The sequence below is a fragment of the Mirounga angustirostris genome, unplaced genomic scaffold (assembly GCF_029215605.1).
Source record: "Mirounga angustirostris isolate CCGP_5_RB_7025 unplaced genomic scaffold, mMirAng1.0.hap1 SCAF_2, whole genome shotgun sequence".
Classification (NCBI taxonomy): domain Eukaryota; kingdom Metazoa; phylum Chordata; class Mammalia; order Carnivora; family Phocidae; genus Mirounga; species Mirounga angustirostris.
Window position 1 is genome coordinate 129,704,435 of NW_026991710.1, and position 27,442 is coordinate 129,731,876.

At 40.7% G+C, this 27,442-nt stretch overlaps 1 long non-coding RNA gene across 6 annotated transcripts in view; it reads left to right on the forward strand.

The window, feature by feature from the left end:
- The window catches only part of LOC123848152 (uncharacterized), a 143,617-nt gene that overhangs the window by 38,986 nt on the left and 77,189 nt on the right, over positions 1 to 27,442 (forward strand). For 2 of the 6 annotated variants that reach the window (XR_010409591.1, XR_008506520.2), the window contains exon 3: positions 16,197 to 16,340. The exons of the other annotated variants lie outside the window; for them this stretch is intronic. This is a non-coding gene — a long non-coding RNA (uncharacterized LOC123848152). The remainder of the gene's footprint in view (positions 1 to 16,196; positions 16,341 to 27,442) is intronic. 6 annotated transcript variants of the gene reach the window in all.

The window sequence follows — 27,442 nt, forward strand, 5'->3', positions numbered from 1 at the left end:
CTTGGTAAAATCACTAGTGTTCAGGTGCTATGCAGGTTCTGAAATTAGGCATTTGAATCACACATTGTAAGGTAATGATCTCACAGCTCCTTATAGAAGGAGGAGGAGACATGCAGGAATTAGCCATTAGCTGGCAGAAACCCAGGGGGACTGTTTTAGGAACTGAACTGCAATCTGCTTGAATGCTTGGGTTAACTCTATCACACAAAGGGAATCTGGATTTGGAAGGGACGGCATTCTGTAGGCCGAGCTGAAGTATTTGAGCCTGCCATGGGCATTTTGTAAAAAGTTCTTACCATATCTTAACATTTCCAGAAGACAGAGAATTGAATGGTAATGGTGACTGTTGGCCCTTGCCATGTGGGGTTCCGAATTAGCTTCTTCCTTCCTATGTCTTGTGTTTCCCATCAACGAAACCCAAGATATAAAACTTTCTGCCGCCTTCCCAACTCAGCCTTACTGGTATGTTTTGAAAAGATAGTATCTGCCCATAGAGCCACACAGTGAATTCCTAGAAAGAATATTGCATAAAAAAATCTCTGGCATTATGCTCTTCATTACCTCCTTCCCCCAGTGCTAGAACAAGTGACCCATGTGGGGAACTTGGAAGAAGAGTTGCCTTTCCCTCAACTATCCCCTTTTCGGGGTCTCTGATTAAATTGCACCTTATTCCACAGATGGGAGAGTCGGGCTGGTTATAACTTAATCTACTTAGCTGTAAATAATCTTGCCCGTGTCCCAATTTCTTCATCTGCAAATTGGAGCTAATATTTACGTTGTAGCTCAAAGGGATGTAGTCGGGCCTAATGAGATCAGTTGTGTAGTGGGTTTGGCGCTTGTTGGATGGAAGGCATTATACAAATATGCCGTCATTTTCGTTAGGATTATTTACATCATAATTTTATGCTAAACACAGCTGTGGCAACATATGTTTTAAAGATTTAAATAAACGTTCCTAAATTTGTGAAACCTGATTCACTTTTGCCCAATTTGGCTAAATTTGCCATCATTTTGAAAATTTTGAAGGCAAGGCTTTCAATTCACAAAGACTCTCCCTTATAGCAAGGCTTTATGTACTGACAAGCATAATTTTCATTTGCAAGCTCTTTAAAAAACACAGCAAAGTTGTCCCACATGATAGCCTGGCAATTTGGAGGCGGGGTTCCCTCACAGGAACTCTGTGAAGGGAGAGTGACTCACAAAAGTCAAACTTGAGACCATCTCAAAACCCACCTACTAGGAACACAAAAGCTTGATTTCTGGGAAAGTAGAACAAATAAAAGAAGCATAAGTAGTTTTTTTTTGTTTGTATGTTTTAACATGGAGATCAAATCATGGCCATGTCTTTAGTAGTTCAAAATATTGGCGGTGGGCCACTTATATCTTGGGCTATATTAACACATGTTTGCTTCCCCTTTCCCCAGGATTAAGTGCCTGCTGACCCAGCTGCACAATTTAAATGACCCAAAACACTGAATCAGTTGTGCCTTGGGCATACCATGTGGAGGTAGACTTAGCCGGGATTATACCAGCAAAAAGGATTCAAATCTTCTTTGGCCCTTTCCCCAAAGACTGATTGTCTTCAGGGGTTTTGAGCAGCAGGACCACAATTCCCAAGTTTCTTTTGCTGTGATACAGATAAATAAGCAGATAAATCAGGACCAATTCGAAGACTGCCTATGGCCTTTTCCAATGTGCCCACAACCTAGTAAACTCAGTGTCAAGGCAGTGACACTACTGTTGACTCCTTATTTATCTTTATACCAGCTTATCTTCATTCTTAACATATTACTTGAGCTGGTGATTGCCTGCCTTAGTTTTGTAACATTCTGTGCTGTCACCAGTTACCTCACAGTTACACATTTTTGAAATATTTTTATTTGACTTATTTTTAAAAAATTTTTTTATTTATTTGAGAGAGAGAGAGAGAGGGAGAGCACCAGAGCAGGATGAGGGGCAAAGGGGGAAGCTGACTCCCCGCTGAGCAGGGAGCCCAATGCAGGGCTTGATCCAGGGGGCTCCAGGATCATGGCCTGAGCCAAAGGCAGACACTCAACCGACTGAGCCACCCAGGTACCCCTATTTGACTTATTGAAAGAATAAGTACAACCCCTAGAGTGCTTTAAGGAAGGATGATTTTTCAAGCCAATATTCATAGTTTAGGAGAAATCTGGCATAAATCTATGATGGCAGTGATGACCAGATTTAGAGCTTTATGTTAACTGAGGCTTCAGAGGGTGCTCTGGGGGGAAAGGAGACCCCCCAAAAAACATGCTTAGGAAGGTGAGGGTGAAACATTCTTTCCAGAAGACAAAAGAAAATAGATGTTTTGCTTTTCTCTATGATGCTAGTGCTATTTTTTCAGTCATACAATCTCAAATCTTATAAAAACTCCTTAGTTTTCTTGTGAGTTATTACCTCAGGAATGAGTTTATCTATCTATCTATCTATCTATCTGAGAGAGAGAGAATGAGAGCACAAGCAGGGGGAGCAGGAGAGGGAGAAGCAGGCTCCCCGCAGAGCAGGGAGCCCGATGCAGGGCTCGATCCCAGGATCCTGGGATCATGACCTGAATCGAAGGCAGACGCTTAACGACTGAGCCACCCAGGCACCGCATGTTTCTTTCTTTTTTAAAGATTTTATTTATTTATTTGACACAGAGAGAGAGAGAGAGAGAGAGCACAAGCAGAGGGAGTGGGAGAGGGAAAAGCAGGCTCCCCGCTGAGCAGGGAGCCCGATGTGGGACTCGATCCCAGGACCCTGGGACCATGACCAGAGCCGAAGGCAGACGCTTAACAGACTGAGCCACCCAGGCACCCCTATTTATTTATTTGAGAGAGAGAGAGTGCACAGAGGGAGAGGGAGAAGCAGGCTCCCCGCGGAGCAGGGAGCCAGATGTGGGGCTCGATCCCAGGACCCTGGGATCATGACCTGAGCCGAAGGCAGATGCTTAACTGAGTGAGCCACCCAGGTGTCCCAGGAATGAGCTTATTTTTAAACAGACTTTTAAAAGCAAATGACACACACACACACACACACACACAGATCTCATTTTATGGGTTGGAAACGCAGCCAGGATTGTTCACCTTATCAAATTTGCTAGATGAATCTGGTAGCGATCATCCTTAGCACTGCAACTTGAGGAAAACTGCTTTAAATGCCTTCTTTTCTGAACCAGTCCATGAAAGTAGCTGGAAATCCGTGTTCTCCAAGAAGACACCAGCTCTACTACCCTTAAAGAGGAACTCTCTGCACTTTCCCTTTGCTCCCCAGCCCACGAAGAGATACTGGGGGCAAAAATATGAAAGATATCCCTGTGGATTCCAAGAAATATTTCCAAGTAATATCTGGGCCAGCTCTTTGGGTAGGGGGAAGGGAGGGCAGTTAGGTTTTCCAGTTGTCCAGGAAGTAGGGAAATGGAGAACCACTGTAATGTTGGTATTTGTGTGGTATGAACCCATTAGTGTTATGGTAGGATGAATAATGCCACCCCCAAATATGTCTACATCCTAATCCCTGGAAACTGTGAATATGTTACCTTACATGATAAAAAGGACTTTGCAGATATGTTTGATTAAGGATCTTGAGTTGGGGAAATTGTCCTGGTATCTGGGTAGAAGCTAGAACAGGGAAGGAAATAGATTCTCCCTCCGGCCTTCAGAAGGAAGACAGCCCTACTGACCCAATTTGGTTTCATGACCTCCAAAACTACAAGAGAATAAATTTGTGTTGTTTAAAGCCATTAAGTTGTGGTAATTTCTTATAGCAGTAATAGGAACCTGTGTTGGGGTGGTCCCCAGAAACCACCTTTCAGGCTAATGATTAACTAGGATTCACAGGACTAAGAAAAGCTGTTACATTCATGGTTATGGTTTATTACAGTAAAAGAATACAGATTAAAATCAGCAAAGTGAAAAGGTACATGGAGCATTTACCATACGTCATATGTATTAGATAAAACTGGTACAGCAAGGCCCAGGTCTTCAGGTATACAAAAACACTCTTACTAGGAAGAATATTCCAAGGGCTCAGAGGTTATCTCCCAGGAGTTGGCCAAAGGCTAGTCCTGAAGACAGGCTTTTCTTAGAAATGTGCAGAATTTGGGCAGTCCAGGCCTACCGAGTTAACCCTTTCCTGCACAGAAAATAATACAGGTACTTAGGCTGGCGAGGCCTGGGTACATCCAGGTTGTAACTGTGGGTTAATTGAACACATTTGTACTTAGCATTCACCAGTTCAAAAAACTGTGTGAATTGTTAGGTTTCATCAATGAATTAGACCCAGTTGTAAAGCTGACCACCTAATGGAGGCGGCAAACTGTTAAAGGAATAATCCAAAATCTCCTAGAACTTGATAAGGGTTTAAGAGCCTTTAATCAGGAGGCAAAATTAGAGCGAGAGTTGGAACGATTAGGTGGGAATGTAAATGTAATCATGACTCTTCTTCATGGAATCCCAGAACTGAGAATACCTTCAAAAATCACGTGGTCTCAGGGCGCCTGAGAGGCTCAGTCTGTTAAGCATCTGCAAGCATCTGCTCGGTCGGATCCCAGGGTCTTGGCATTGAGCCCCGAGTCGGGCTCCCTGCTCAGCGGGGAGTCTGCTTCTCCCTCTCCCTCTACTGCTCCGCCCCCTGCTCATGATCGCTTGTGCACGCTTTCTAAATAAATAAAATCTTTTTCAAAAAATCACGTTTCTTCTCTGAGCCTCAACAGAGAAGCCAATTAGCATTGAATACAGAAGTATTCTCAATAAATACAGAAGTATTCAGAGGCAGTCATCAAACCTCCCTTCAATTTCCTCTTCTCAAGGCCTAGAACCTGGGGTGCATTCGCAAATTTTATTTCCCAAACTTTTAATTATGTTGGGGCTTCTTTATCAAGTTTTCTCCAGCTAGGACACATTCTCTGTTCATCATTCAAAGTGCGTGGGACTCTTTAGGGTCCAAGTAATGGACCGTCATGAGAATAAATTTCTTTTTCTATTACTTCAGGAAATCTTTATTCAGAAACCAGACTCTTGGCAACCCAAACAAAGCTCCAGTTAATACCAGCAAAATGAGGAAGGGATTTAGCAGAGAAAGAAACAATAACAAAAAGCAGTGCTAGCTAACACGTTAGAAGCTGTAGGATGTAGAAATGTCTCTATAGGGTATACAGAGTGCAACAACAATAACTAATACTTATTCAGTGTTTAGTACATAGTAAATACATGTTTTAGTCTTCTAAAGATTTCATTTATTTATTTATTTATTTGTCAGAGAGAGAGAGAGAGATTGAGAGAGCACAAGCAGGGGGAAGGGCAGGCAGAGGGAGAAGCAGGCTCCCCGCGGAGCCGGGAGCCCGATACGGGGCTCCATCCAAGACCCCGGGACCATGACCTGAACCGAAGGCAGACGCTCAATGGACTGAGCCACCCAGGCATCCCGTAAATGCATGTTTTAAAATAGTAACTCTTTCGAACCTTGTAACTATCCTAGGAAGTTGGTTGTATTCATATCCCCTTCTACATCTGTGGAAACTAAGGCACAGAGAAATGAAATAACTTACCCATGGTCACATAAGCAGGAAGCAGAATGACTCAGAGAAGCAAGAGGCACTGAGAGAAAAGAAAGAAAAGGACGCAGAAGGGGATGAAAGCCACAAGTGTGATAGCAGTGATAGCAGAGGTCTAGCACTCCTGTGCAGAGTAAGTAGCCCTTTGAAGGAACAAGAAGAAGGATATTCATGGCTCTGGGTGGGGTGGGGGTGGCAGGGGGAGAAACCCGTGCCTTAAGAAGCAATGTCATGGGCATTCGTAAGCAAAGGTGTCCCAGACACTGAGAGGGCAGCTCTCAGGTAGAGTCTGCTGCACGCAAGGTCAGTAAATGAACCAACAGGCAGTTCTCTACCCTCAGAGCTGTAGCTGTACGTCAGCCCCGGGCTGCTGGGGGCCAACTCTGTGCCCTTAGGCACGCTTATTCTGTTTGCACATCTTCAGTTCAGACCGCTTTTGAAACGCTTATGGCTACAATGCCTCACTCATGAGGTTGAGAGTCTTAAAGAAGATGCTGTGTATAGGAACACTTTAAATTATAAAGTAATTACTATCATTATTATGATGATTCCAGATCATCAATTCAGAGTGACAAATTGAATGAGCAAGCAATTGGGAATGAGGAGCCTCGCTCTGCCGTTAAATACCTGGGTGTGGGTCACTGGGCTTTCAAGCCACCGTCCCAACTTTGCACATTGCTTAGCACCCCCCACCCCCACGCCCGCAGGCTCATCTCATTCCCATGGACGTTCAAGCCGCAGGGGGTGGATTAATGAAGTGGAAACAGAGAGATAAAAATGAGCTGGGGGAAGTGAGAGGAAAAAAAAATCTCTCAAAACCTACAAAATCCTTCAGCCCTTAAATCTCAAACTTAAGCCACCCCTGCTATTAAGAAATGTAAACTGAAACATCACTGACTCCATTGTGGCACAACAGAAAAAATGACTTCTGGTTAGTATGTTGCTAATAAATAGCAGAAAATCAATCATATTGGCCACATTTTTCCCCTCCTATCTCTTCCTGTAAAATATTTGAAGACTTGTTAAACTATGCACTCTTTTCTTTTGGTAGGCACCAAGACAATATTCTCCACATCTGGGCATTTAACTAGTGGTATGTTTCCAGTGTCAGTGTGGTCTGTCTATTAATAGGGAACAGCTCAGAATTTGAGTTCTAGAAGTGATTCTGTGGCCTGCACCAGCTCCTTTCTGATGTCCAGCCCTCCTATCTGCAAAGAAGCCGGGGCTGAGGGCTCCGGGGATGGCTCAGAAGTTAGCAACGCATTGGAGTCCCTGGGGCTGTTCACAGTCAAATGACTAGACGTGGCTAACATCGGAGTCATGGCACCGTGCACATCTGGCCAGGGGCCAGGGAGATGGGTCCCAGGCACTGCTATTCAGTGGTGATGATGGAGCTGGAAATAAATCCTGCGGCTTCTCATAGCAATAGCAGGACAAAAAACAAAACAAAACAACAACAAAAAACAACCAAAATAAAACAACCCTTGGATCCAGTTTGAGCCCTTGTGTAAAAACTAAAGGCGTGCAAACTTTAAATGTGTTTAAAATATTAAAATCCATTAAAGTCAAAAGTGCTGAAGCTTATAAAGCAATATGCAGGCGGTTATTTGAAATATTCTGTACAAGTCTGGCTGATCACCTGCCAACACTATCACTGATTTCATCCCAGCCCCCTGCTGTGTTCCAGGCAGCGGCTCTGATCTGAGGGCTAAAGCAAACAGACTCAGAAGGGTTTCTTCAAAGTTTGCCAAACATAGTTGATGGTAAATGTACCTCCCAGGAAATTATACAAAGACATTTTGATGGAATTTTGCATGTGTCAAAGTTCCATGTAATTAAATATAAAATTTACAATATAGCACGTTTAGGAAATGGTGTAATTTTGATTTGTGTGCCTTTTATTGTTCCCACGCTGGTCATACCCAAATGTAGTTGACACGAACCATTTTATAGATGAGTTTCTTGGGAGATATAAGTGATGTTTACCATGAAATCAAAAAGCATTCCTGGAGGGCTTCTTACAACCTATCTTGTCTCATCTCTTTTGATTTCTTGCTATTAATTTGTTTCTACTTGTAAGTTATTGTCTGTTTTTGCTCTGGGCTTCCCTGCACTCTGTTCTTTGGATTTCCTATATTCTCTGGTTTCTATCTGCCTCCCCTTTCTTTGCCATCAAGATATATATACCAACTCCTCTCTTTAACTTACACAGGTCAATGTGAGGCTATAGCTTTTTTAAAAAGCCTACTTGTGTAAGTATTTAGAAATGCAGGGCATTATTTGGTAAGGGTCATTAAAGTTAGAACCTCTGAATCTGGAAGTCCGGGACAATCGACTTGGCATAAAGATTCCAGGCCAAGAGAAGACAGCAAAAAGTGTTAGATTAGGGGACTTCTCCCTGTTATTTTAGGCACCAGAAAACGTCAGTCATTTAGGTTGCCAAGAGTTACATTAGAGTCTGACTTCTAGATGTGATTTGCATTATGCGTGTCTATTCATGAACACCAGTGGCTGCAATTTAAAATAACATTACAGATTTTAAGTTATCTGAGTTTTTCTGGTTTTATCTCTGTTAAGTACAAACATAGCCTCATTAATATTAGTAACGACCCTCCTACTTGCCTGGTGATGAGGAGTGAGATATCTTAGAAAGCCCCGTCCCGAATATCTCTGGGACACCCATACTTGTTAGTGGGGATTATAAGCAAATCCTGGTGATAATCACCACTGTGGAGAATTGTAACAGGATTCAACATCCCAGACCCTGACATCTCTGCAAAGGGGCTGCTCAAATCTGGAAATTTCCTTTCTGTGCAGCTTTCTGGAAAAGTAGCCATGCATAAATGCTGGTGAGCCTGGAAACTTCCCTGTGGATGGTGCTCACTTTCCTAGTGAGGAGACTCCTCCTGTGTTAGGCTCAGCATGGCTCTGCAGCCAAGATACCTGGTTATATCTGGTCTGGTTATATCTAGAGCACCAGGTTTCAAATTGCATTAATTTGCTAGGGCTGCCATAACAAATGCCGCAAACCTGGTGGCTCAAACAACAAAAATTTATTGTCTCCTTGCCCTGGAGGCCAGAAGTCCAAGATCAAGGTGTTAGCGGGGTTGGTTCATTCTGAGGGCTGGGAGGGGAACTGGAGATTTGCTGGGAATCCTTGATGTTCCTTGGCTTGTAGCTGCATCACACTGATCTCTGCCTTCACTTTCACGTGGTGTTCCCCCTGCATACACGCCTGTGTCCCTTTTTTCTATTTCCGCTTTTTGTAAGGGCACTGGTCATATTGGGCTAGGGGCCCACCCAACTCCAGTATGACCTCATTTTAGCTAATTATATCTGCAAAGACCCTTTATCCAAAAAAGGTCACCTCCTGAGCTATGTTAAGACTTCAACATAGGAATTTGGGGAAGGGGGACACAATTCAACCCACAGCACAAGAAAATATTTCTTTAAAGATTAAAGGCACAAAATAATGAGTGACGAGACTCCAGTATATGTCACAAATTCTCTTCAAATTCGTTCCTCTTCTGATTGTATTTCTCTCCTCCTTTGCTTTCAGCTTGTGGCAGATTGGAGAGAGTCTCTCCTTCACCCCCAAGCAGCGAGAGAGGAATTAGTAATGTAGGGCTGGTGCCGTATCTCAGATGGTAAAGACCAACTCATTTGCAGCTGGCATAGTGCTTCTAAATATAAACAGGATCAAGAAGAACACAAATTCTGGGATGATTATTTCTTAAGTCATTTAACAGGAGGTATCTTCCTTCTCCACATGAAGCAACTTTGTATTTTTCTCGGAGGGAAAATTAACACTCACTATGGTGAGGTGTGAGAAAACTGGACGCAGCCCTTTACTAGCAGTGAGACAGAGCTGGAATTTAGTGCCCTTTCCCCTGCCCTCTTTTGTGATATCAGCATCCTCTCATCTGGAAAAACTAGGCAAACAAACAAATAACCAAACAAAGCCTCCATCATCACTTGACCAAAGCTCAATATTCTGGCTTACAAGATGCAAGAAGGGGTCAAAGGCTTGGACTTATATTTACCGTATCAGATCAGGATGGAGTTTTCTGATGGAGAAAAGTAGAGACAATAGAGAATAAAGACTGAATTTGGGCTATGGGGAGAAGATGGAGGAGGACAACTGATATGGCAGAGAGGGGTAAGGAGCAAGACAGCATCCATGTGGAAGGCATGAGGCCACAGCTCCCTCTGGGAGGACTCTCTTCCACGGCGTGGGTTTCAGAATCTTCTTTTGCTCCATTGGGCTTAGGGGGCGGAATGGCTTCCCTCTCTTGCCAATTCCTGGGGGCTTCACCATCCCTTCCAGCTCCCCTAACACTGTCAATATCTTTGTATAATGTCTCCTCATTAAACTTGCCATCCACCTCCTGCCTGTGTTCAGGCCTCATGTCCCCAGGCTAGCTGTCAGCTTCCACCGGACAAAGATCAAGTCTCGCTCACCTTTGAATTTGCATAGCATTGAACATGAAGCCTGTGGAAAACTCTACAGGGACGGTGAAGGCAAGAAAGGATGAAGGGTGGGAGTGGGTGGAAAGAAGGGTCAGGAAAGGAGAAAGGGCAAAAGGGAAAATACACGGGCAGGTGGAAGGATGGTGGAAAGGTGGCATAAAGCAGCAATGGAGACCCAAAGCAATTCTCTAGAATTGGGCTCTATCAGGGTAAAAGCAAAACAACCTGGAAGAACTGAGGCCCAAGCCACTGTCTCATGGGAGTCTACACAGAAGAATCTTTCTTATTGACTGTCTCATTGGCCTCCACGTTCTGCAAAATGCCTTTCCTGCCACCTGTGGTGGCCGCACAATGCTGAGGGGGCAGCTTGAATTTCTTTGGACTTCAAGGCCCAGGGAAGCTCCACTGGGAAGAGCCCACTCAGGGCAGCACAGGTTCTAGCCCCAGCAAGCTGGGCTGCCCTGGGAGAGCAGCCACAAGCCCTCTGACTGCACTCATTATGTTTCTACTGTATGCAGAATATTATGGGACTTAGGAATGGGAAGACAGGCGAGTCCCTCCCTTACTTGTCTTGTTTATCTTCTGTCTTTAGCACTAGGGGATTTTTATGTGTTGTTTACCACTCTATTCCCAGCACCTACAGGAGGTCCTCTGCAAATAGTTTTCAAATGAACAAATGGCTGAAACGCTGGACATTCCCTCACCTCCAGAGAGCAGGCTATGTTGAGTTTTCTCGGTTCTTCAAGGTGCCAGCCCCATGACATTTCTTAAACTACCCAATGGCCAATCTGGCCCAGTGTCTAGCCCTGTTTTGCTTTCGTTATGATTTGTGAACCACATTTATCTCCTGCTATTGAGTTAGTTTTTCAGTTTCATGATTCATACAGAAATGGCTGGGAACCGTCTTTTGTTGTTTCCCTCAATGAAAGAGCACCAAGACTATACCCACAGGAAAAAAATATGAAACTGTAAGACCTTCCTCGATACGTATTTATGCTGGGCTTCATTTTTCCTATTGTTTGTGGGGCTCTGGAGGCCAGCTTCTTCCAGAAGGAGCCCCGGGACAGGCACTTCAGGTACCACAGCTCGGAAGCAGCTTGAGGAGAGGAGCTGTGCCTTTGGCCTCGTGGAGCTGGAGCATTCCAAATGTGTGGTTCCATTTTATGAAGAGACAGACTGATGTTAGTTAGGAAATTGGCTTATTTTCTCCAGAGGTTATATTGAAATTTTTTTTGGCACGTCATTTAGTGATAATGAAAACGGCAAAAATAAATGTGCATTAGTCTATTTTATTTGAGATGGGATCAAAGATTCCTCCAACGTGCTGGACACACCATGGGCTTACCAGCAGAAACAGCAAATGAATAAATAGGAATCGGGTGCAAATACCCAAACAGTATGTATGATCTGAGTTCCAGGAAGAGAATTTCCAATCCCTTTAATTCTGTTGCGCACCATTATTTGTGGAGGTTGCCAAGCTAAGAAAAATAAAATACAAAGCATCCACACTGAACTTTGAACACACCCTGACATAATCATTTTTATTCCACCAGCAGTAAAGCATCCTCACAGGACCCGGAGACCCACATTTCTAAGGACAATACTTGACATTGATTGATTGCTTTCTAAAATATTTTCCAAGCTACCTGGTTGAATGTTCTCACCACAAATCTGGCCCAAAATCTAGCCAGTCTTTCTGAGTCATCCTCGCATGACTGTTCCCATCTGCACCCTGCAATTTGCTCAGCTGCTATGATTTCAGTTGGACTTTCTAATTTATCCTTTTGAGTTGATGTGATGCTCCTTCTACCTGATGTTCCATGGACTCTGGATAGTGCCTCCACAACTTTCAAGGGTAGAGACTCTGTGGTATTTCTATCCCTGAATCTCAGAGAATTCCACCAGGAACACAATGAGTACAGCTAGGGGGCCTGTGAGTGCTGTCCCAGGGCAGCCCAGCTTGCCAGGATTGGGATGCTGAGCAGCACTGAGTGGGCTTCTTCCAGAGGGGGTTCAGCATTCAGAAGGGAACTAGGGACACTGAGGGGGTACACAATTTCAGGAAAATCTCTGGCATCTATCCACAAAGAAGATATGGAAATACAATGAAGGAGTGAAGTACTTATGAAGAACCTAGCCAAAAACTAGACCTACCATCCATCTATGTAGTCGACAATCTATGTATTAGGCAACAGTAGGGCATAGGGTTCTGATGCCAAAGGCCCGGCCCAAGCTCTCACTTCTGGTAGATGGATGTGGGTGAATCATTTAATTTCTCTAAACCACAGTTTCATCATCTGCGAAAGGGAGAAAACATCTTCATGGCCCACTGCCATCAAGCAGGGTCATAGTGAGAACCTATAAATACCGAATCTGCAAATTCTTTGCTCTCATCAGAGCTCTGGCTGTGCTTGGCAAACACAGATCACGAGGGACTTCCCTCAACAACTTTGGATTCTGTAGATGAGAAATGGACCGAGAGTCTAATTCAGCGGTTCTCAATCCTAATTGAACATGAGAGTCATGTGGGAAGCTCCTGCAAAATGCAGATACCCCAGGCCCATGCCGGACTAATTAAATCAGAATTTCTGAGGCAGAGGCAGGAGGTATTTTTAAAGAGCTCCCCTGGGTATTCTAATGTATAGACAGGTAGATAATGAACAGTCTAGTAAAGTCCATGCCACTGGGGGTGGTTAAAATTACAAGCTGCTAAAAAGTCTCAATCACCTTCCTCTTAACTATCAGAGGCGTGGATCTCCCTTGCTTCAGCTATAGCAAGTGCTAAGGGAGTGAGAAGTGGCATCTCCAGTGGCCAGGTAGACAAATGGTAACCTTTCCAGACAGGGAAGACTCTCTCCTATTTTTGCCATCTTGTAAGGAGAAAGCATTGTCTCCGTCTCTCCCATAATTAATCATTGTCACGATGGGAGTCCGTCCTTTAGAGGCACCCTAATCCCTCCTGCCTCAGTGTGATGACATGAGCAACAGGAAATGCCCATCCTGCATGAGGATCTAAACATGAAGATAAACCTAAGCACAGTATGAACGCAAGGATGCAACTGTAACAGCACATTGCCTTACATTTTGGTATCTGTGATTTGGAGTAGAGGTAAACAGTAAAGTGTAGCAGCTCTGAAAACAATCCCAGATTCAAGTCTCCTGGAGTCCAAGGTGTCAAGCGCAAACTTAATGCAGGAAGATAGGCCCAGCCTATTGTCTATGATACTGACCAAAAAGACTCGTTTGCAGACAACAATGTTTTCTTAAAAAAAAAAACAAACCAGAAAACAAAACAGCACAGGAAAGATGGTAAACCTAGGTCAAATGGTTCTGTCAAGTTTTCTATTTAGCTACAAATATCAAATATTGAGATTCCCCCCCATATACCATTTGGTATCTTGAAATTCTCTTTATTTCATTTATTTTGCAAACTTTGCCAGATACTTCTATAGGGGAAAATGTGAAACTTCACCAGGGAGTGTAAAAGAAGGAAAGTGATAACAAAACAAGTCCCGTACTGGGAAGAAGTTTCTGCAAGGGGGTAACTGAGGTAGGTGGGGGGACCTGTGGCCTAACTGGGAAAAGCAAACGTCTGTTGAGTGGGCTGCACCAGGTGGGCTCCTGGCTGTGTGTCTTCTCACCAAAACTTGTTTTGCTAAGTTAACTGCAACATCAACAGGAAATGGGAAGCTCCCACAATGACCTGCTGGGACCATGTGGACCTGCTGGGACCTCCTTGGAGATGCTCACCCAGCTTCCATGTAACATCTTTCAACTCTTTGAATCCATTTTTGAACGGTCTTATTTTCCCTTCATCATTACTGCATTAAATAACCATGTAGGAGAAAGATCTTAATCTTGGCATCCAGTTCTGTGAAACTTGATTTATATCCCCAGACCAGTTCCCGTTTTTTTACATTTTAAAAAGTGAGATAAGAAACATCTGATCTTTTGCAAAGCAGGGCAAGTATTCCATTTGACTGTTTAAGAGCTGGTTTTAAAAGGTCCCTCAGAAGGCATTTTCAATAAAATATTTCTAAATGAAAACAGCTGATTTCTATTTTTCAGAAAACAGAAAAGAAAAAGAAAAATCTTTATGTTTAGAAAGAAAACATTATGAGGGGCACCTGGGCAGCTCAGTCAGTTAGAATGACTCTTGGTTTCAGCTCAGGTCGTGATCTCTGGGCTGTGAGATTGAGCCCCTTGTCAGGCTCCACACTCAGTAGGGAATCTGCTTCAGATTCTCTCCCTCTGCCCCTCCCTTGCTCCCTCGAGTGTGTGAGCTCTCTGTCTCTCTGATAAATAAATAAATCTTAAAAAAAAGAGAAAGAAAACATTATGAGAAATCCTTAATTTCATTAAGACTCCAAAGCTCACCTCATTATTTGGAATATCTTTTAAAAATGTTATAAGGGGCTCGCAGAGTAAACTATACTACTTCCTGAATAGTCATCTTGGTGAGATAGGGAATCTGAAGGGACTCCATTTCCGCTGTTTTTCTGCTAGGCCCGAGAAAAAACCAGAGAAACCATGGTCCCATTCAAGGGGGTAGCAAGAATGTTAATCTTTCTCTGAGTTTTGGCCTAGGTCCCAAACACCTGATAACATCTAAGAAGAGCCAGATCCTGAGCACGTTCCAGGACATTAGCTTCAAAAGAAGCCTCCACTGATGCGGGCATCAATACCCGCTACCTTCAAGATACCTATAAGATACCTATAAGATAACCTATTATTCACCTGTCACTCACCTTTGATTGAACCCTACCCTCGATTCCTGAAAGAACAGGTATCCTGGACCCCTTTCCAATAGAACCTTGTAACCCCAAGGGATGAAGAGACTCATTCTGCTTTCCTTTCTGAGGCTCCTAGACACTCTGTCTGCTATACTCTTTCTGCTATTCTATTCACACTACTCAGTAAATTCTGTTTTTGCTTTCTCTGCTCAAGTTTGATTTCTATTCTTCAAGAAGCCAAGGACCCTCTTGGCTGGTCCTTCGGGACCTACTGTGAGTCCTTGGACTCAGCCTGCCTGTATCATTGAGGTCTATTACTTTTGGCTTATGCTGTTCTTACTTAAAACTATTCAAATTATTATTTTGTGACCCCATGTTTCTTCATTTTTGATTATTGCTCTATAATTCTTATTCATTTAGAAGCTCCTGAAATGATTGTTACTGGCATCTAAGTACACATTAACACACATACTGTGTTGTTTCTCCTTACTTATTTTCTTCCCTCCTTCTGACTCAGTAAATCCATCATTGTTGCTGTTTTGTATTATTTTAGATTATCCTTAATAATGCCATTTCCCTGTGTTCATTCAGTCAGACTTGGGGTTCAGTACCTAAGTTTTAGGTTGGAACTCTTTGTTAGTACTAGAACACTATATCTATCTATCTATCATCTATCTATCTATCTATCTATCTCTTAGTACTAATACTATATCTATAAAGATATATATATAATGATTATCTCTCTCTCTCTATATATATGTATATAATCATTCAGAAGACACTTGATAAATCTTTGTTGACTAAGTAGTTATCTGGTTCACTACTTTCAAGCCTGTTTATATCTTTTCTCTCACTTCTTCACATTCTCCTCATGAAGTAGGTAGGGCAAGAATGACAATCTCCACTCTCAAGGATGAGGAATCCATGACCCGCAGAGGCAGAGAATCAACCCCAGGCCTTCTAGTAACTCACCCAGGGCCTTTCTGCTTTTCATCGTCCTTCTTCTACATCCCTGAGCAATCTTGCCCCTCCCTTTGCCTCTCAGAGGAAATTATCCGGAGACATTTTTGGTTGTCACAATAGAGAGAATACTAGCTGCATCTAGGGGATAGAGGCTAGGAATGCTGCCAAACACCCTACAATGCATAAGACAACCTCTTATAAGAATGATCTGGCCCAAATGTCAATAGTGTTGCTGTTGAGAAACTGTGCTTAACATGTGCCCGAGATATCTCCAGTGGTTCCCAAAGGTAACGATACCTGAGAAGCTAAGTAAGCTCAGTTGTGCTCAGCTGGAGGGCTGGCTGGTTGGAAATGCAAGAACCCAGTGGCAGCTGAGGATCTGCCTCTTTCCTGGAGGTTGAAAGTCATTTGAAATACGAATGTATGAAGATTATTTCATTTCAATTTTTTTCTAAAAGATTTTATTTATTTGACAGAGAGAGACAGAACACAAGCAGGGCGAGTGGGAGAGGGAGAAGCAGGCTTCCCGCTGAGCAGGGACCCCAAGGCGGGGCTCGATCCCAGGACCCTGGAACCATGACCGGAGCCAAAGGCAGATGCCCAACGACTGAGCCACTCAGGTGCCCCTAATTTCAATTTTTAAATGGTTTTCTCTTTCATTACAAAATAATGCATGCTTCATGCATCCATCTTCTGTTACTGACCATCTTTGGCCAGAGACCCCCAGGATCAGACCCTACAGTACAATGAAGTTAGATTTACTGGTTTTACTGCAGCAAGGCAGGCAACTGAGAATCACTGTAGCATGGCTGTGCTTTGAGGGCTTGTTACAGGATGAAGCTTGGGTCAGATGATGTGATGGCATGTGCTTTTGCTCTGGAATGGGTGCTGTCAGGAAGCCGGAGAATGGAAATTCTTTGATTGGGTATCTTAATAGTTTTTATCTAGAAGAAGGAAGAAGAGGGAGCTAATGCTGTAATTGGCAGAGAAGCTGCAGTCACTCGTGTCTGGCTGGCTGTGGTTTGCACAGTGATTTAGTTTTTGTCTGTGCTTAGATGTGTTTACAGAATGGTCTCATGTTTGTCGTACAGTATCACAGTCCCAGATGAAGGTGTGAAATTGTTTACGCTCCTCAGGAGAATGCCGTGGTTCAGTTATTAGAGCCAGTATAGCTCCCAGCTGATAGCTGTCAGGGGCTACTTTTTTCTTCCTCACTTAGAACTTCCTGTTGGTGAGTTGTATTGGATGGTATCCTCAGTATAAAACTGAATAGCAAGTGGCGATTAAAAGCATCTTGTTCCTTATTTAATGGAACTGGATTTATAGTTTTACAACTGATTATGCTGTCTAATGCAAGTGTTTGATAGAAGTCCTTTTTCCAGGTTAAAGACATTTCCTTTTATGCCCAACTTACCAAGAATTTCCATATGAATGAGTAAATGTTGAAATTTATTGAATTTTTTTGCATCAAACCTTTTTCCATTCATCAGTTAATGCAATGTAAGAAATTAGTAGGTAGTCTAATATTCAACCATTCTTACATCCTTGAACTAAACTGTAGTTGGTCAGGGGCGCCTGGGTGGCTCAGTTGGTTAAGTGACTGCCTTCAGCTCAGGTCATGATCCCAGGGTCCTGGGATCGAGTACCACATCGGGCTCCCTGTTCAGCGGGAAGCCTGCTTCTCCCTCTGCCTCTGCCTGCCACTCCCCCTGCTTCTGCTTTCTCTCTCTCTCTCTCTCCATCAAACAAATAAATAAAATCTTTAAAAATAAATAAGTAAATAAATAAATAAAATAAACTATACTTGGTCATGATGAAACTCTACTAAATTCAGTTGACTAATTTTTGCATCTGTATTTGTAAATAAACTTGGACTATAATTGCATTGTGCTTTCTCATTTTGGGACCAGCTAGCCTTTGAGAAAGATTGGACAGCTTTCTTTCACTTTCATTTCTTTGAAATAAATTTGTAAAATGCATATTAATCTGTTCCTGCAGATTTGTTAGAACTTACTTCTAGAACAGTTTCCTCCCACTTTCCCAACCCACTGTCATTCCCACTAATGGGAGAATTGATTACGTAGTCAATTTCTTTAATGGTTATGATTTTATCAGGTTTTCTATTTCTTCTTTTTTAAAATTTTTAAAAAAATTTTTTATTATGTTATGTTCATCACCACCCATTACATCATTAGTTTTTGATGTAGTGTTCCATGATTCATTGTTTGCCTAAAACACCCAGTGCTCCATGCAGAACGTGCCCTCTTTAATACCCATCACCAGGCTAGCCCCTCCCCCTAACCCTCTCCCCTCTAGAACCCTCAGTTTGTTTCTCAGAGTCCATAGTCTCTCATGGTTTGTCTCCCTCTCCGATTCCCCCCCTTCATTTTTCCCTTCCTGCTATCTTCTTCTTTTTTTTTAACATATAATGTATTATTTGTTTCAGAGGTACAGGTCTGTGATTCAACAGTCTTACACAATTCACAGAGCTCACCATAGCACATACCCTCCCCAGTGTCTATCACCCAGCCATTTCTTCTTGAGACAATTTTAGTAATAGATATTTTTATGAGATATTGTCTAAGTTTTAAAAAATGAATTAGAATGTATATTGCATTTGATATATTTTTGTGAGTTTTAAAGTTTTCTACTGTTCCCATAGCTACATTTCCTCTCTCTTTTTCCTGATAATATTTATTTGTGCATATTCACATTATTTTTCTCATTGACCTTGCTAGAGATTTGTGTGTTTTATTGGATTTTTCCAAAAGCCAGCTTTTTATGTTCTTAATTCTTTCTGTTTCTTTTTTTTCTTATTTATTATTATTTGTTCTCATCTTTATTTTTTTCTTTTATCTATTTTCTATAGGCTTATTTTTTTTTCATTTTCTAGGTGCTTGGGTTTCATGCATTCATTTTCAGTTTTTCTTATTTAAAAAAATTTATACAAGTACCACTTTAGCTGCTTCCTATAAATTTTTATGTGAACTAATTTCATTAGCAACTTGTTCTAAATAATTTACATTGTGATTCCTCTATCTCACAAGTAAGTTAAGATTTGGATTTTCAATTTCCTAACATGAGATTTTTAAACTATATTTTTATTTGATTTGTAGTTTAATCAATTTCTGATTAGAGAATATAGCCTTATGATGCTGAATCTTTGAAATTTGTTAAGATATCTTTTGTGACCTAGAACATGGTCAATACTGCCAATGCATCTATTAGCTAAAGCTTATTATTTTTCTTCAGATTTTAAGTCCTTGCTAATTTTTTTTCTCTGCTTAATCTATTTATTATCTTATTAAGATATCTCAAAATCTCCTGCTATGATTGTGGATTTTTCTTTTATAGTCTTGATTTCAGTGCCTCTGTGTTCTGGGTAAATTCTTTACTTCTATCTTACAGTTCTCTCTAGCACTCTTCAACCATTTCTTCTCTAGCATACAGACAGTGTATTACATTTTTATTTCATATATATGTCTTTTTTATTTTTAAGATTTCTGCATTTACTTATGTTTGTTGTTGACTTATTTTTTCTTATTTCTTACCTCTTTGAGTTTTGAAACATCTTTCTGTTCATGTTTTATCAGACTATTCCGTAAAGTTAGCTTCATCTGGGGTAAATTCATACCCTAGTCATTGATTTCTCTTCCTTAGCTTCATCTTACCCAAACATTTTGAGTTTCAGTCATTCTGTAGGAGCCAATTTTCTGTTAACCACCCCACCCTTGCTTCCCACCTTTTAGTCCTTGGCCTAGTAGGCCCATTTTTTGCCCCACTCACCAGTTTGCATTTATGATCAATTTTTGGCCAATGGAGATGTTTCATTTTTTCAGCCCAACCAAGGTTTTATGGCTTTCTGTTTATATACTTTATGAGTTGTTGCTCTGTTTTTTGACCTAGAGGGTGTCTGTAGGTACGTATGTGTGTTTGGACCTGAATTTACTGTGTCATCCTGACCCGACTCCTCTCCCACAGACCCTCCCAAGCCCTTTCTTACAAAGCTGCCACTCTCCAAGCAGTCAGTGAATACTCATTATCACTTAGCATACCATTCTTCATTTCTGTTCAGGAACAAATGCTATATCCCAAATATGCAAACACATAAAAGCCCATCCCCAACCTCCAGAGATTTACATATAGTCAGAGACAAATTAGAATAGTACAGAAGGTAATGAGGATTAATTGAAACAACAAATCTCCTAGAATATAATAGATATTCAGTATTTATTTCTCACATTTCTACTTTGTCCATGAATCCTAGATAAGGAGGCAAGCAAATAATAATCTTAGACTTTTGAGTCTAATGGACAAAGATTAGCTCAGCTTTGTCTATTCATTTAAGGACCATGGAAAAATAATTTTAACTCTCAAAGCCTCAACATTTTTATCTCTAAAATGAAATGATAATATTTGTTACTATATTACAATCTATAGTTACAAATTTGAACAAAAGGGCCTTGCTTCTCCTTTCATGAAGCTTTCAGTTACTAGAAAAGACAGGTATTGAGTAAGTAGCTCAGAGTGCTCTGAGGCATGATGGAGAAGCACTACAGGAATAAAGATAAAGCACAACCTAACTTGTGTGGGCATTCTGCACAGGCTAGAGTCATGGAGGAAATAGCATTGCAGCTGAGACCTGGAGGAGGGGGTTATTTAGGCTAAAGGAGTTGGCAGGTGGAAGAAACAACATGGTGAATCCTCTGGGGCAGGAAGAGGTAGAGTGCATGAAGACCCAAAAGAAACTCAGTGTGTCTGCAGGAGAGAACATGAGGGGGAGGGGGTGGGATGAGGTCCCCCAAGCCCCAAGGCTCTTATGTTTGTTAGTATGTGTGTGTGTATGTGTGTGTGTGTTACCCTAAATGTAATAGAGAGCCATTGAAGATTTTTAACCAGGTGAATGTCATGCTCATATTTGTGAGTCCAATCTGGGTTGATAGTGGAAAGGAGACCTTGGAGAGGAAGCCGGAAGATCAGTTGGGAGGGCTTTAGCCGAAAGATCAGTTGGGAGGGCTTTAGCCAGGGAAGAGATGACAGTGGCTAAGGCCAGAGCCGGTGTGTTAAATAGAAAGATTTGAAAGAGATGAGGCCAAGTCAACTGGACTTGACGTTGAGTTGAAGCAGGAGTTGAGGGAAAGAATGCAAGTGAAATGCCCCTGCCCTGCATCCGTTTCCACCAGGTGTCCTGAGCATCTCAGTGCTTGTGGCTGCTCAGTATTACGTCCTCTGCAGTAAGAAACTTATATTCTTAGCTTCATGCACATAAGGAGAACTATAAGAGGGAACCAATTAGTAGGAAGATGGCAGATCTCTTGAGCCAAATAGAGGTTTATGGCCCAACCTTTTGCATAAATTATAGCTAAGTACAATTGCCCATGACTAAAGTTTCTGTTCCTTTCCCTCCGTTCCTCCACATCATCAGTTTCATTGATTGAGCTCATAAAAAAGATCATTAAAAATTGTCCCTTATATTCTTTCCTAGTGATGACAAAGGACATACCTTTACTATACTTGTATTTATTTATTTTTTTAAACCAACTTCGTGATTTTTATTGATGGGCTACAACTTCTGTACTCCTAGAGATCACTAAACTGTGTACAATTAGAGACGCAGCGTTCTAGAAGAGCAGACAGCAGAATTAAACAGAACGACTTCGGGAAATATCAATCTTCATTATTTTGCCCATTGTTCATTACGTGTACACAAGAAGCATGAATGCAATTTGAAATCTTTTTTTTTAAATTTTTTTATTGTTAAGTTAATCCTCATACATTACATCATTAGTTTTATTTATTTATTTATTTATTTTTTATTTTGCGAGAGAGAGAATGAGAGAGAGCATGAGAGGGAGGAGGGTCAGAGGGAGAAGCAGACTCCCTGCTGAGCAGGGAGCCCGATGTGGGACTCGATCCCGGGACTCCAGGATCATGACCTGAGCCGAAGGCAGTCGCTTAACCAACTGAGCCACCCAGGCGCCCCTACATCATTAGTTTTAGATATACTGTTCCATGATTCATTGTTTGTGCACAACACCCAGTGCTCCATGCAGAATGTGCCCTCCTCAATACCCACCACCAGGCTAACCCAACCTCCCACCCCCCTCCCCTCTAGAACCCTCAGTTTGTTTTTCAGAGTCCATCGTCTCTCATGGTTCGTCTCCCCCTCCGATTTCCCCCGCTTCATTCTTCCCCTCCCGCTACCTTCTTCTTCTTCTTCTTCTTCTTTTTTTTTTTAATAGCACTAAAGTTTACAATCACCCAGCTATGTGGACTAACATCTTAACTCCAAATATCTGATCTGCATTGTGTACGTAAGCAGCTTCTCATCGCACAGTTATTAAAATGTACTTTTCCTGTTAGGAACCACCAACTTATTTTTTGTATTTACGTTTCTTTGGAAGTAAAAACTATTTCTTCTCTGATAACTGGCTCATTTTTATCGTTTATCAAAAACTAAAGGGTGGGAAGGAAAGTGTGATGAATTAAAAAATTTATTTTTTTAAGGAAAGATAAAATTCATTGTCACAAATTTACAAGTGTTGGGCTTCTGTGGAAACTAAGTATTCCCCTCCTGCCACATCTCCCCTGGTCTCTGAAAAGCAGATTGAAGTCAAAGAAGGGCTTGTTCCAGTTTCAGAGGATCCTGTAGCCATAAAGATTGCAGAGTTACTGGAGAATGTAACCCTAATACGTAAACCAGTGTCATTGCAACCCCGTGGGCTGATCAATAAAGGAAACTGGTTCTACATTAATGCTACACTGCAGGCACTGCTTACTATATTTTATTTAATCAGTTGGTTTGTTTAATACGCTGGACTCAAAAGAAGTTGTCATTTCTTTAATTACTGCCCATTCAATGTCAAGGACACCATGTTTATTAAATAGTAGTTTATAAACACCTGGCACTTACCTGATTCAAAGGTTCCAGTCCTGCTCCTATGGAGCTCAGGTTCCCAGCACAATGACGAAGAATGAAGTCTCCTCCTTTATAGAAATGGTGTTTTCCTGGCAGCCTCTGCAGGAGAATTACTGGGGATTTTCTGTGACCATAGCAGTTCCACAATTTAAAGAACATTAAGGCCAATATCATTTCTGCTCTTCTAGCATAAGAGATTTTGGAGAGTGACTCAGATTTTTTTTTTTTTTTTAATACCAGAGTGAATATATAACTCTATTCATTAGGGAACTCCTGACTTTGCCCCCAGCCACTCTTGCAACCTGTCTCTTGGGGAGAACCCTGGCGAAACTGTCAGTGTTCTCCTGGCAATGAGATCTTCCCCTTGGGATGTGCTTGTGGGTGGTACTCAGACTTCTCATCCAAGAAAACAGCTTGAAAAAAGTCTTCTACTATGCTCCCATCAAAAACCAGGATGGAGGGCAGGGCGCACCTGGATGGTTCAGTCAGTTAAATGTCTGCCTTTGGCTCAGGTCATGATCCCAGGGTCCTGGGATCGAGCTCGGCATCCAGCTCCTTGCTCAGCAGGGAGTCTGCATCTCCCTCTCCTTCTGCCTCTCACTCCCTGCTTGTGCTCTCTCTCTTTCTCTCAAATAAATAAATAAAATCTTAAAAAAAAAAAAACAAACCAAAAAACCCAAGATGGGAGAAACTGTATCTAGGGAAGTTACCTACCAGAAATTCTCAAGTCACAGGGGCAGAACTACCCCTTGAAGAGCAGTCTTTCAGAATATGCGATAGTGACTTTCCATTGCCTTTACCCTACCTATTTGAAAATCACTCTGCGTTGTAGGTGTTATTTATGGAATTATAAATGCTGTAGGAAGAGAGGAAAAAACGTGAGATCTCTAAAATGAAGAGTCAAGCTGTCCATTACTTTTCTAAGGATCTATTCACTTCTAACCTTGGCTCAAATTAAACTATTGGAAGGCAAAATACTTCATCTACCCGAAGTTTTGCTTTAGAATTTTTTTTTTCAGCCTGTAGCAAAAGTTGTTATAAGAAACAAATAGCATTCACTTTTTAATTTCCCATACAAAAAAGATTGGAGCATTTTTCATTACATCACTTAATGCTTTCTGCACAAAGTTCCACATGAGAGATATGTAGAAGATCCTTTTTTTCTTTAAAAACCTGGTTTGACTCCTCCTTTCCAACATGTAACCAATTGTGTTGCCCTTTTTGCCTTGACTGCAAGGAAATTTATAGGCAAATTTTTAGCTTATACTGTTGAAGAAGTGTATGTGCAGTCTTGCTTTTTATTTATGAATTTATATTTCTATTTTACTAATATTTTGGATAATTGGCTTTTCTGTAAAACAATTCAAAATTTCTTTTTAGAGGAAAATTATGGGTAAGTTTATTCACCTTAATAAATGTGGTGTTAAGTAGCTTCCATGTCCAAGGTTTGCAGCAGCCCTTGAGTTTGGGACTTACTCATCCCCCATTCTAGGTGTAATGCCTTGTCTGAGATCGCAACTTATCCATAATTTAATAAAAGCTACACGTAAAGCCCTGAAATCTTCAGTGAATTTTACTCCAGAACAGAACTACCCTTAAAAGCCTGAGAAAGACTCCGGGAAGCTTGATGAGTAGCTTCTAACTCTAGACACAAATTATTCAAGATGGACTTGTCCAACAACATGTACATGTGAGGTTTTAAACATCTCGATGGTGGCCTGTTCCCAACACTTTTAAAGACAAGGAGTTTGTTTTACCTAAATTCTTATGCTCCATTTCAATAGAATTTCTTTGTGTTCAGGACACATCTAGATGGCATTCTAATCCATATATCCTGTTTGATAACTCTTGGAGCTTTCCATTTCCCCCAGCTTTATTGTTATATAATTGACATATAACACTGTGTAAGTTTAAGGTTTACAATGCGATGATTTAAAATACCTATATATTGTGCAATGATTACCACAATAAAGTTAGTTAACAAATCTATCACCTCGCATAGTTACCATTTTTTGGTGTGTCTGGTAAGAGCTTCGAAGTTCTACTCTCTTAGCAACTCTCAAGTGTACAATACAATATTGCAACTGTAGTCACCATGCTATACATCATATGCCCAGAACTTATTCATCTTATAACTAGAAGTTTCTATCCTTTGACCATCAGCCTCCCAACCTGCCACTGGCAACTACCAATCTACTCTGTTTTTATGAGTTTAGTTTCTTTAGAATCGAGGTGTAAGTGAGATCATACAGTATGTGTCTTTCTCCTCCTGGCTTATTTCACTTAGCATAATACCCTCAAGTTTCATGCATGTGTTGCAAAATGGCAGGATATCCTTCTTTTTTATGGCTGAATAATATTCCACATTTTCTTTATCCATTCATCTTCCATGGACACTTAGGTGTTTTCCATGCCTTGACTATTATAAATAATGCTGCAAAGAACATGGAGGTGCAGATATATCTTTGAGATAGTGATTTCATTTCCTTCTGATATATACCCAGAAGTTGAATTGCTGGATCATATGAGTGTTTTATTTTTATTTTTAACTTTTAGAGGAAACTCCATACCGTTCTCCACAGTGGCTGTATCAATTTACATTCCCACCAAAAATCTACAAGGCATCTTTTTTCCCCATATTCTCATCAACACTTGTTATCTCTTATCTTTTTGATAACATATTTTCTAATGGAGTAAAGTGGTATCTCATTGAGGTTTTGATTTCTATTCTCTAGATGATTAGTGATGTTGAGCACTTTTTATGTACCTGTTGGTCATTTGTGAACCTTTTCTGGAAAAGTGTCTTTTCAGAACCATTGCCCATTTTTAAATTGTTTTTTCTTTTCTTTTCTTTCTTTCTTTCTTTTTTTTTTACTGTTGAGTTGTGTGAGTTCCTTATATATTTTGGATATTAACCCATTATCAGATATATAGTTTGCAAATATTTTCTCCCATTCTGTAGGTTGCTTTTTTATTTTTTGATCATTTCTTTTGCTATGCAGAAGCCTTTTAGTTTGATATAGCCCTACTTGGCTATTTTGCTTTTGTTGCTTGTGCTTTTGGTGTCATATCCAAAAAATCATTGCCAAGACCAATATCAAGGATTTTTCCTATGTTTTTTTTCTAGTAGTTTTGTTGTTTCAGGTGTTACATGTAATTCTTTAATCCACTGAGTTAATTTTTGTGAGTGGTATAAGGTAAGGGTTCAGTTTCATACTTCTGCATATGACTATTCAATTTTCCCAGCATCATTTATTGAAGAAACTCTTTTCCCCAATAGGTATTCTTGGCTTCCTTGTCAGATATTAGTTGACCATATATGCATGGGTTTATTTCTGGGCTCTTGATTCTGTTCTATTGCTCTGTATGTCTCTTTTTATGCCAGTACTATATTGGTTTGTTTACTATAGCCTTATATATAGATTGAAATCAGGAAGTGTGATGCCTCCAGCTTTATTCTCCTTTCTCAAGATTACTTTGGCTAGGGTGTGGGGGGATGGGTTAAATAGGTGATGGGGATTAAGGAGTACACTTGTGGTGAACAGAGGGTGATATATGGAACTGCTGAATTATTATATTGTACACCCGAAACTAATATAATACTGTATGTTAACTAACTGGAATTAAAATAAAACTTAAAAAAAGATTGCTTTGGCTATTCTGGGTCTTTGTGATTTCATAGGATTATTTTTTCTATTTTTTTAAAAACATGCCATTGGAATGCCATTACATTGAATCTGTAGATGGCTTTGGATAGTATGGACATTTTAATGATTCTTCCAATCCATGAACATATCTTTCCAATTTTTGTGTCTTCTTTAATTTCTTTCATTTAATGTTTGATGGTTTTCAGTGTACAGATCTTTCATCCCCTTGGTTAAATTTATTGGTAAGTATTTTGTTGTTTTTTGGTACTATTGTAAATGGGATCATTTCTTTCTTTTTTAGATAGTTCATTGTTAGTGTTTTGAAATGCTGCTGGTTTTTGTATGTTGATTTTGAACCCTTCTGGAATCTCAGGGATGAAACTCACTTGATTATGGTGTTTGATCCTTTGAATGTATTGCTGAATTTATTTTGCTAGTATTTTGTTGAGAATTTTAGCATCTATTTTTTTCAGAGGTACCGTCCTGTAGTTTTCTCTCTGAGTGCCTTATCTAGTTTTGCTTTCAGGGTAATACTGGCCTTGTTAACTAAGTTGGGAAGTGTTACCTTCCTCTTCAATTTTTTTTGGTGGGGGTTTGAGAAGGATTGGTGTTAATTCTTCTTGAAATGTTTGGCAGAATTCACCAGCGAAACCATTTAGTCCTGGGCTTTTCTGTGTTAGGAAGGTTTGATTACTGATCACTCTCCTTACTCATTACTGGTTTGTTCAGATTTTCTATTTTATCATGATTCACTCTTAGCAAGTAGTATGTTTCTCGACATTTATCCATTTCTTCTAGTTGTCCAATTCTTTGGCATATAATTGTTCATAGTAATCTTTTATGATCCTTTGTATTTCTGTGGTATCAGTTGTAATGTCTCCTCTTTTGTTTCTAATTTTGTTTATTTGAATCCTTTCTTTCTTTTTCTTAGTTTCTTGAGGTATAATGTTAGGTTGTTTATTTAAGGTCTTTTTTTTTAATGTGTGCATTTATAGCTATAAACTTTTCTCTTAAAACTGCTTTTCCTGCATCCCATAAGTTTTGGTATGTTGTTTACATTTTCATTTGTCTCAGGATATTTTTTTATTTCTCTTTTGATATCTTCTTTGATCCCTTGGTTGTTAAAAAGTGTAGTGTTTAATTTCCATGTATTTGT